Below are 11514 nucleotides of genomic sequence, written 5' to 3'. Positions count from 1 at the left end.
AGTTAACGCGAGCAGCATAAAAAATGGTTGATACAAAGTGGTAGGAGCCCTTGACATTGGACTCGAAGTCTCGAAATTGTGAATGAGACTAGAGTGGGCATATGCAATACCAAAGTTCCTAACCACAGGGTAATATCGATTGAGAAAGAATAGGCAAGGAAAGTAAGGAATAAAGTAGCCAAATTCACTCTCTTGGATGAGACCTTGTACAAATAGGGTCTCTCCTTGCTCCGACTAAGGTGCATATCACCAGATGAAGCTCAACACATGATGGCAAAGATCCGTTAAGGGTTGTGTAGAAACTACTCAAGTGGGAGAGCCTTGGTTAGAAAGGTCCTGAGAGCAAGTTACTACTAGTCTCATGCTCTTAGAGATGCAGAACAGTCCATCAAAAAATGTGCAAAGTGTCAATAGTATGCATCAAATTTGCATAACCCACTAGAAGACTTGACGTCGATCATATCCCTGTGTTCCTTTGTGCAGTGGGGTAGACATTGTGGGATCCATGCCACTTGGCAAAGGAGGCATAAAGTTCATCGTAGTGGCAGTGGACAACTTCACGAAGTGGGTAGAGGCAAAGCCCCGGTCAACAATAAGAGTCACCAATGTCACCAAGTTCTTGTGGAAGACTGTCGTGTGCAAGTTTGGTATCCCCCCAACCATCATCACCGACAATGGGTGACAGTTTGACTCTGAACTTGTTCTCAAGCTCCCTCTTGTATAAGCCTAGGTATTACTATGCTATAAATGAGTATTATCAATAAAAATTGGAGTACTAGTGTCCTCCTTTCTTAAAAAAAAAATAAAAATAAATAAAGAACTTGTTTGTGTATAAACTGTTTGACACCACAGATCACTTACTGATCATTGTATGCTTTAGTTTTCTCATCATTAATCTTATATTTCATCCTCCAAAACTAGTCACAACACATGATGCATGCTCATGTTCTAGAGAAAGAAATATTTGTTGGGAGAAATCTAAACAACGACTTGGAATAACCAAATCAATTACCAAACAATGGAAATAATTCTCGCCCACTTTGTGTGAATCTGTTAGGAAGTAATTTAATAGAGAATAATCTAAAATAAAATCACACACACACAAAGAGCCAAGAATTTTTACATGGAAAACCCTTGAATGCAAAGGGAAAAGCCATGGGACCTAGTCCAGTTAAATCTTCCACTATCAACAATGATTTTTATGCAAATTTTCTCTCTCGATAACGCTAGAGGCATACAATCAACAATGATCTCAAGAAAAACACTTTCTTGGCAACCAAACAGTGTGAAAGAAGAGATTTCACCAAAGAGATGTGTTACTGTTCATGATCTCTAACACTATATATATTACTCCAAATATGATCTTCACCGTTAAGATTATAGATCATTGAGTTGTGAACGTGCCTACAAAATTTCAGCCCAATTGGACCACAGACAACTCCGATCCAAGCGTTTGATTGAAACTGGACGAACTCTTCTGTTTTTGGCCGTCTCTTCCTCTCCCAAATCTCTCATACGTTTTTTCTCTCTTTTTTTTTTCACACACTCTCTTATGCTAATAACAGCAACACTTAGGTTTTAATAAACCTAATTAAACTGGGCCTAAACCCTCTCTCCATGTGGGCTTAATAGACCCACATGGGCCATCCTCCATATAGGAGGGAACCCACACAACAAATCTCCCCCTTCCCGACTACGTGGGGGGACTCACCACACCTGCTTTAACTCTGCATATTTCAAGTTTTTGCATAGGTAGTGGTTTTGCCTTTATATCTGATTCATTCTCATCAGTATGGATTTTTTCAATCTGTAACAACTTCATATCCAATGCATTATGAATCTAGTGATACCTTACATCAATATGCTTGGATCTTGAATGAAAGGTTGAGTTCTTACTGAGATGGATGGCACTTTGATTGTCACAATAGAGAGTATACTTCTCTTGTTTCTGACCTAGTTCTTCTAAGAACTTCTTCATCCATATCAACTCTTTGCTTGCTTCAGTTATGGCAATATATTCAGCTTCAGTGGTAGACAAAGCAGCACATTTCTGTAGTTTGGATTGCCATGACACAGCTCCCCTTGAATCAGTAATCAAATACCCTGAAGTGGACTTTCTAGAATCAATGTCACTAACCATATCTATATCCGTAAACCCTTCAAGTATAGGTTTACCATTTCCAAAGCACAAACACACATTGGAAGTACCTCTAAGGTATCTCAAAATCTACTTAATTGCATTGGTCAGAGGTGTTCTTCTTGTAGCCTTACTCTTATATAACTGACTCAAATTTCTTATATCATTGTCTAGGCACCTGCTTTAGACCATATAGACTTTTCGTTAGCTGACACACACAATCTTCTTTGCCTTTCACCCTGAAACCCTCTAGTTGCTCCATATAAATCTCTTCCTCTAAATCAACATGTAGGAAGGCAATTTTCACATCCATCTGTTCAATTTCTAAGTCTAGAATAGCTGTTAAACCAAGAACCACACGGATGGAGGACAACTTCACATCCATCAAAGTGGATACCTTTTTGTTAACTAAATCCCCTAACAACAAGTCTAGTTTTGTATCATGGCCGGGAAGTGTGTTCATCTTGCTTCAATCTATAAACCCACTTTTTCTTCAAAGCTCTTTTGCCTTTGGACAACTCTACTAGTTCAAAAGTGTGATTGTCATGCAATGATTGCACCTCATCTTGCATGGCATCAACCCACTCTGCCTTATGTTCGTCTTCCATGACTTATGCATAACACTAAGGCTCTCCCCCGTCAGTCATTAACACATACTCGGCTGTAGATGTTGGTCTCTGATAGACCTATTGAGTGGAACATCTGGTGTCATCTCTAGTTCTAGCAACTGATCAAGAGTCTCATTCTGTAAGGGAGCATCTGCATCACTTGGACTCTGTTGGTCATCTTGAGTAGCATGTTCAATCTGCGCTGGCAAATCTGTCAATGGAACTGGCTCCAAGTTAATCGAACCATCATTGCACCGGATCACTAATTTATCTGTCTTCTCAATATCTCGTATGGTTTGATCTTCAGTAAACACAACGTCTCGGCTTCTCACTAGTTTCTTATCAACTGGATCATATAATCTGTACCCAAGCTCATCTAAACTATAACCTAGAAAGATGCATTCTCTGGTCTTCACATTGAGCTTAGACCTCTCATCCTTTGGAATATGCACAAATTCTTTACAATCAAAGACGCGTAAATGATCATAAGTAACATTCTTACCAGTCCAATAAGTAACATTCTTACCAGTCCAAACTTTGTCTGGTAGATCAAGCTAAAGAGGAATACATGGTGTCATATTAAGAACATGTACAACTGTACTCAAGCCTCACCCCAAAACAATCCATGTAATTGTGCTTGTGAAAGCAAACATCTCACTCTCTCAATCAGTGTTCTGTTCATTCTCTCAGCTAAACCATTCAACTGAGGAGTCTTCAGAGGTGTCTTTTGATGCCGAATACTTTGCTGTTTACAATAATCATCAAATGGGCTTGCATACTCTCCCCGGTTATTAGTCCGGATCCACTTTAGTTTCTTTCCAGTCTGCCTCTCAACTAAGGTCTAAAACTGTTTAAACATTTCAAATACTTGGTCTTTTCTTTTCAAGGTGTAGACCCACGACTTTCTTGAATTATCATCTATGAAAGTCACAAAATACAAAGCCGCCAAGTGTTCTTGTCTTCATAGGTCTACAAACATCTGAATGAACTAGATCAAGTATACTTGACTTTCTTGAAGGAGGAGAACTTTTGAAGGAAACTCTATTCTGCTTCCCTGCCAAATAGTGAGTACACTTTTTCAAATATGCACTCTTCATTCTAGATAGAAAGTTCTTTTTAGCCAATATTGCTAAGCGTTTCTCACTCATGTGAGCAAGTCTCTTATGTCACAATTGTACTGTGAGCTCATTCTCCGTAACATTATTAATGTTACTGGAGAGCCTTGCTTGTAGCATGTACAAAGTTGAAACATTCTTGCCTCAAGCTATAACTATAGCACCCCTTGTAAGTTTCCATTGCCCATTACAAAAGGTGTTGCAATACCCCTTATCATCAAGTTTACTTGTAGAAATCAAGTTCAAACATATATTAGGAATGTTCTTCACATCTCTAAGAACGAGTATTGTGCCGTTATTAGTTTCCAAGCACACATCTCCAATGCCAATAATTTTAGTCAAGACACCATTGCCCATATTTAGTGTGCCAAAGTCATCGGACATAATTTGTGAAGAAATCCTTTCTGGATGTAACATGAATGAAGCACCACTGTCAATCAGCCAACTAGTTTCATGACAAACAATGTTTACAACATCGTTATCATCATAAACAATGAAGAAGTCTTCGGTAGTAGTGGCGGCAACTTGATCATCCTTCTTTTCATCGACGTCCTTCTTCTCATTCCCTTTCCTCTTGTATTCTCTCTTTAACTTTCTATAATATTTCTTGATATGCCCTTTCATGCCACAATGATAGCACTCAACATTAGCAAACTTGTTTGGCTTGCTTCTGCCTTTATCTCTGTTTTTTGGATCTCTGCTCTTACTTCTCTCCCTGTTTTCTATAACCAAGATCTCTAATTGCGAAGAAGAACCTTGTGATTTTCTTCTCATCTCTTCATTCAAAACACTACTTTTAGCCAAATCCATATTGATTACACCTTTTAGGGCTGAGTTAGATAATGACATTCTGAATGTCTCCCAACAGTTCAAAAATATACCAAGAAAACACAAATGCTATACCTCATCGTCGAACCTGATACCCATTCTAGCCAACTGATTAATTATTCCTTGGGATGTATTCAAGTGATCTGTCAACGGAGTTCTATCTTGGTATCTCAAAGACATCAAAATGCTTGATCAGATACATTTTATTATTTCCAGTCTTTCGAGCATATAACTGTTCAAGTTTATGCCAGAGTGTACATGCATGTGTCTCCCCACTAATGTGGTTCAAAACATTATCATCTACTCACTGTCTGATGTACCCATGAACTTGTCAATGTTGCAAAGTCCATTCTTCATCAGATTTATTTTCAGGCTTCTCAGAAGCAAACACCGGTAAATGAAATTGCTTCACAAATGAAAGGTCTTCTATTTTTCCTTTCCAAGTGTGATAATTAGAATCATTCAGAGTAACCATTCTACTCAGATTAACTTCCATTATTCAACACAAAGTATTGAATGGCTATGACCTGGCTCTGGTACCACTTTGTTGGAAGAAATATAAATAGCAACTTGAAATAACCAAATCAATTACCAAACAATCAAAATAATTCTCTCTCACTTTGTGTGAATCTGTTAAGAAGTAATTTAATAGAGAATAATCTAAAAAAAATCATACACACACTAAGAGCCAAAATTTTTTACGTGGAAAACCCTTCAATGTTAAGGGGAAAACCACGGGAGAGAATATTCTCTATTAAATGATGTGTATACAAATGTTCTCTCTAAATAACACTAGAGGCATACAATCAACAATAATCTCAAGAAAAACACTTTCTTGGCAACCAAACAGTGTGAAAGAAGAGATTTCACCTAAGAGATGTGTTACTGTTCACTATCACCATTAATACTACTCCAAATCCGATCTTCACCATTAATATTATAGAGCCTTGAGTTTTGAACATGCCTGCTAAATTTCAGTTCGATCGAACCACAGACGACTCCAATCCAAGCCTTTGATTGAAACTGGACAAACTCTTCTGTTTTTTGCTATCTCTTCCTCTCCCCAATCTCTCAGACATTTTTTCTCCTTTTTTTCCACACACTCTCTTCTGCTAATAGAAGCAACACTTAGGTTTTAATAAACCTAATTAAACTGGGTCTAAACCCTCTCTTCATGTGGGCTTAATGGACCCACATGGGACATCCTCCATATAGGGAACCCATTAAAACAATATTAGTACTGATCATCAGGTGCGAATCACAAAATTAAAGAATGAAGGAGGTGTTACTACAATGAGACCTATCGTTAAATGATATAACTAGCTAATTACCACGTCTATCTCTTTGGAAAGATGCGGTATTAATATCCACTTTTATGGAGTAATTATACTTTTCATCTGCTTAGAGAAATTCAAAAAAATATATAATTTTTTATCTACAAACTATTTCTTTTCTTTTTTTCTCTCTCTTTTTTCTTGTTTTTTCATTTCTACTTAGTATTCTAAGCTACAAATTAAGGTTTCAATTTGCATATTAAAGTATCTATATTTTTGAATTTCTTCTGTTGTTTAAGATCTTCCTGTTAAGAATATAATACAAATAATTAAATCTACATATTCTTATCAGTTTAATAAACTTTTGAGATAAGTGGTAATTTTCACATAGTATCATACCAGAGGTCCTGAGTTCGAATCCTAACTCTACACGTTATCCTATTTAATTAAATATTCCATGTGTTGGACCACCCATTGATGGTGAGTCTAGCTCACATGTTAGGGAAATGTTAAGAATGTAATACAAATAATTAAATCTAGATCTTCTAATGAACTTAAACTTTTAGGATGAATGTTGATTTTCACATGACTACCTATTAAGGTTAACCAAATATTGATCATTTAATACATTAATCTTAAACAGTTAAAAATGGAGTGGATCGAAGGTGTAAAATGAAGCTTATTGATAGTACTTTATTAGAAAAAGGAGAATCTCATTGATAGTTTAGAACTTAAATTAAAACTCTAATTCATAGCTGAAGGTAAAAATGAAAAATGAAAAACAGTTTATGCCTTTCTTGATGAAAGTATTTTCATTTATTACGCTTCATGAGGCTCCAACGTATGATCAGTTAAGTTAGAAGATTAATTAGAAATGGTTCATAAATAGGAAATGAAAATCGATCGGAATTTAGACCGTGAGATTTCGCAAAATCTGAATAAGTGAAACAAAAAACTAACACCCAAAAATATAAGCATGGGAAAATGCAAAATTATGCAACAATGGGAATTACAGAGAATTCTAACATTTACCATTATTATAAAACATCACTACCTTCCCAGATTTTATAGAAAACACCATGCACTCAAAATCATGTTTTCTTTTGAAAAGTCTCCATTTATTTAAGGTGTGCACCATGGTTTCTCCTATGGACCATCCACACACTCTAGCTCATTTTGTCACACCACAGGTAACGACCGTGCATGACTTCATAATGAATGATGTCCAGCTCTGCACTCGGTGCATATATGACCAAAGAGGCCATAGAATTAGCCCGAGACAATAAATCTGAGCTTGTTGTCACGCAGCGACAACCCATGAGATATTACTCAGTTTTATATTCTTTTGAGTGATCAGAAGAGTTTCATCGAAATAATGCCCTATCTCGACATGGGATCGTGATACACACACCCACAAAAGCTTTTTCTTTTCTTTTTTTTTTTTTTTTTTTTTTTTTTTTTTTTTTTTTTATACACGAAAACCCCCAATTTTCCATATTTTCAGCATAAAGATGATTAGAGGACAGTTATTGAAATTTTTAATGACATGCAGGAGGTAATTAAGTGAATGAAATGATAACAGTGTTAAAAGTGGGTCTAAGCAAACAAACAATTACAAGACAATTCAAACCACAAGCTCACAACTTAAGATTTCATTCACAATGCTTCACTGGGGCCCAATACCAAGCTCAGGCCAAGCCCGCATTCTATAAATTTTTTTAAAAGGTTAATATGTATGGAAAGTCCACTTGAGCTTTTTAACAAGTATTTTTTTAATAGGCCACGGATCCAAAATTTATTTTGGTGGTATATGAATTTTGTTTTGGGGTATAAATTAATTTACGTTTAAGTGCCAATATTTCGAACACCTCATTTGGGAGTTTATGGGATAATTTTGGATGAGCCCACATGCTATAATCCTCTAGGTTAACAGGAAATTTTAATTCACCCATGTGTCCAAAAATTATTTAAGACCCGGTTTAGTAAATAAGTGTTACGATGGTATTGATGGGCTAGATTTTATTTTGAAAGTCTAAAGGATCAGAAACCCGTGCGGATGGACGAAGGCTTAAGCCCGTACCATCACCCTAAACCCAACCCAAGAAGAACCCAAGAGAAAACCCGTAAAAACTCCAAACCATGCACCTTCCTCCTTTTCTCTAGGTTTCAACTTTCTATATATAAATTAATATACACACACTTAATGCAAAAACCCGCTCACAGTAGTCCCCATACATGGACGGTAGCACGTTTCTCCCCTTCTTCCCCACAACCCCCGACAGTTTCTTCTCTCTATCCTTTCTATCTTTCTTCTCCCTAGGCCTGAACAACTAGCCCGCCCAACACATTTATTGACCCGACCCGTTGTGGCCCGCAACCCAGAGCCAGCCATAATGACCCGACCCGACCCGATTGGTTCGGGTCGGGTTAAATTCGTTTTTTTTTTTTTTTTTTTTTTTTTTTTTAGTGCAGAGCCTTTCTCACTAAATATTTCCAGTTTTTCCTTTCCAGAGCCTTTCTCAATAAATATTAATCCATCCATCTACTACATTATATCTCATAGCCAATCCATAACATAAACAATAAACAATAAACATGAATGTAATGTCCATATATATATATATATATATATATATATATATATTATGATCCATAGCAAATATAAGAAATTCATTCATTCATCCACTACATTACATCCCATAGGCCATCCATAACATAAACAATAAACATGAATAGAACGTCCATATATATATTATCAATGAAAAATATTACAGCCCTTTTAAACAAATTCATGAACTATAAATAAACAGTCCTCAAACAGGAATCTTTAACAACAAATATAGAATAGACCATAAGTCTTGAGTCACTCATCATCAACATAAATAAAGCTTGATTGGGGATCAAATTCTGGAAAAAAAGAAGAAACAACTATTATTAAATTATATAAAAAAAAAACATTATGAAAACTTCAATAATGTATGTTAGTATCTAACATGTAATTTTCTGATAAAGTGAAAGCATCAACATATATACATTCACTCGATCTTACTCCATCCATAACAATTTGAACTGAATAGAAAAAATTAAGACCATTTGATAGCATAAAGTGCAAGACTGTAAGCTCCAACACTTATGACTTCCTATCTGTTTTTCTATTTTACATTAAAGAAAAACTCTGCAGTCTTTACTCCCATTCTATTTACTCCAATATCATTCATTATTTCCGATATCACTCCAATCCCAATTTTCTTTAATTGATTATCTACTGCAACATCCCAGTTGGCCTTACATAATAATCCAATTGGTTTTTTCAAGTTGCTCAAGGGTCTCTCTATTCTTCTTGATTGCATACTCTCTTATTGATAATTTTGGGCTGTAATAAAATATAGTAGAAATTGCTTTGCATTCAGTAGCACCATTCTTGGATGCTCAAATCTGTTTTAAAAAATTAGAGAGTTTCTTCTTAACCATATTCTGCTCATTGTATAAGCCACTAACTCAACCTTTTCAGCATTAAGCTTGTCATTAGTTTTATCCATAGTCCATGAAAATAGTTTCATTGCCCAACCACTTCTGTACTGTGCTATCAATTTCAGCACAAACATCTGAGACTGCACAACAATTCCACAAGGCATGCACAAATAACCCAACCTCTCTTTCACAAATTGGGCATAATCTATTATCAGTGATGTTCCTCTTGAAAATATTGAGTTTAGTTGGTAGAATTTCTTGTCCAGCCTTCCATAAGAAATGCTTAACCTTCCATTTCACAAACAAGCTCCAAAACACAGCCCCAATTCATAATAATCTACCAAAAATTCATAATCACAGACCCAAACAAAAACCAGCTCTAAATCACATCACCATTGGCTTCCAATACAAAACCAGAGCATCAAAACACCATGGACTTGGATTTTTTCACAAACAAGCTCCAAAACACAGCCCCAATTCATAATAATCTACCAAAAATTCATAATCACAGACCCAAACAAAAACCAGCTCTAAATCACATCACCATTGGCTTCCAATACAAAACCAGAGCATCAAAACACCATGGACTTGGATTTTTTCACAAACAAGCTCCAAAACACAGCCCCAATTCATAATAATCTACCAAAAATTCATAATCACAGACCCAAACAAAAACCAGCTCTAAATCACATCACCATTGGCTTCTAATACAAAACTAGAGCATCAAAACACCATGGACTTGGATTTTTTCACAAACAAGCTCCAAAACACAGCCCCAATTCATAATAATCTACCAAAAATTCATAATCACAGAATCAAACTTGAAAATCAGTAAAAACCAATTAGCCAAACTCGAAAATCAGTAAAAACCAGGAACATACCTCCTTGGAGACCCACGCCGAAGCTGATATTGGAGCTGCGGTCGAAGAGAGAGAGAGAGAGACCCACGCAAGCGTCTGTGAGAGAGAGAGAGAGAGAGAGAGCGAGAGAAAGAGAGATCACGTTGGTGAGAGAGAAGTCGAGAGAGAGAGGGAGGGGGGCTAGGGTTGAAGACGAAGGAGATGGAGTCGGGACTGAGGTGTGTGAGAGAGCACGGGTTGTTCTTCAGCTGCGGTTTCGCCCGCATATCATTTCAAATGACCCGCTTCAATTATAACCCGACCTTTATCGGGTGGATTTGATCGGGTCAAGCGGGTCAAGCGGGTTATAAAAATATATGCACACCCCTACTTCTCCCTGTATTTCTCTCCTCCCCGTAGCTTCTCACCCAAAATTTTTATCTTATTTTTCTTCTTACCTGATAGACATGTCAATTTTTTCAATGAGTTTCCAGCAAGCAAGCCGCAACTCCTCTCTTTCCTCAAAACCAGCCTACACCTCAAATTTCACGCCCATGTCCAACCCTTCACGTTGCCACATCTCTTTCGAGACCACGCCAAAGGGGATCAGCACTGCCCATCGCTCCCTCAGCCATGATTGAGGAACCAAACAACAGCCCTTTCTCCTCTACTCAGCCCTCGGTGGCACCAAGAACCACCACCACCTTTGCTAGAAGTTGAAGCACGCAGAAACCCCTCACTCCATGTTCACCGCCCCAACTGCACGAGGACTCTCCCACGTTGGAAACTCCGCCCAGCCAAAACCTCCAACCTCCATCTCACAAAAACACCTACCCACACAAATAGCAACCACGACTCCTCCATGCACAACGGAAACCACTGATGTACACTCAGTTCCTGGTTCGACCACCCATGCACGTCCACAAACATCCTCTGTTTTTACACCCAAAAACTGAGCAAGTGACTCCTCCCCAAGCTCTTCATTTTTTCAGCCACTGTCGACCTCAGCCAGCTACTACCAGCTGCCAACCCCCATAGCTTCATCCCGCTACTCCCCACGCCACCATCACCTCGGTTACTCACTCCACCGTACATAAGTTGCTCTCTCTCACCAAGCTCTCTCTCTCTCTCTCTCTCTCTCTCTCTCTCTCTCTCTCTCTCTCTCTCATTTTCATGTTCTTCTGCCTGGAACAACCACCGTTGCGCACCCATGCCGAAGGTTTCTAGTCGCAAGGAATAGAG

At 37.5% G+C, this 11514-nt stretch overlaps 1 long non-coding RNA gene across 1 annotated transcript; it reads right to left on the bottom strand.

Annotated features, from left to right (window-relative positions):
* Positions 1-8620: 8620 nt before the first annotated feature.
* LOC122311410 lies at positions 8621-11064 on the bottom strand. The gene is made up of 2 exons (XR_006242780.1): positions 10315-11064; positions 8621-8869 (listed from the first exon to the last, which is right to left on the bottom strand). It is a non-coding gene; the product is annotated as an uncharacterized LOC122311410 (long non-coding RNA).
* Between the last annotated feature and the right edge of the window lie 450 nt (positions 11065-11514).

Source organism: Carya illinoinensis, chromosome 5, assembly GCF_018687715.1.
Source record: "Carya illinoinensis cultivar Pawnee chromosome 5, C.illinoinensisPawnee_v1, whole genome shotgun sequence".
NCBI classification, from domain to species: domain Eukaryota; kingdom Viridiplantae; phylum Streptophyta; class Magnoliopsida; order Fagales; family Juglandaceae; genus Carya; species Carya illinoinensis.
This window is presented reverse-complemented; position numbering and strand designations above follow the sequence as displayed.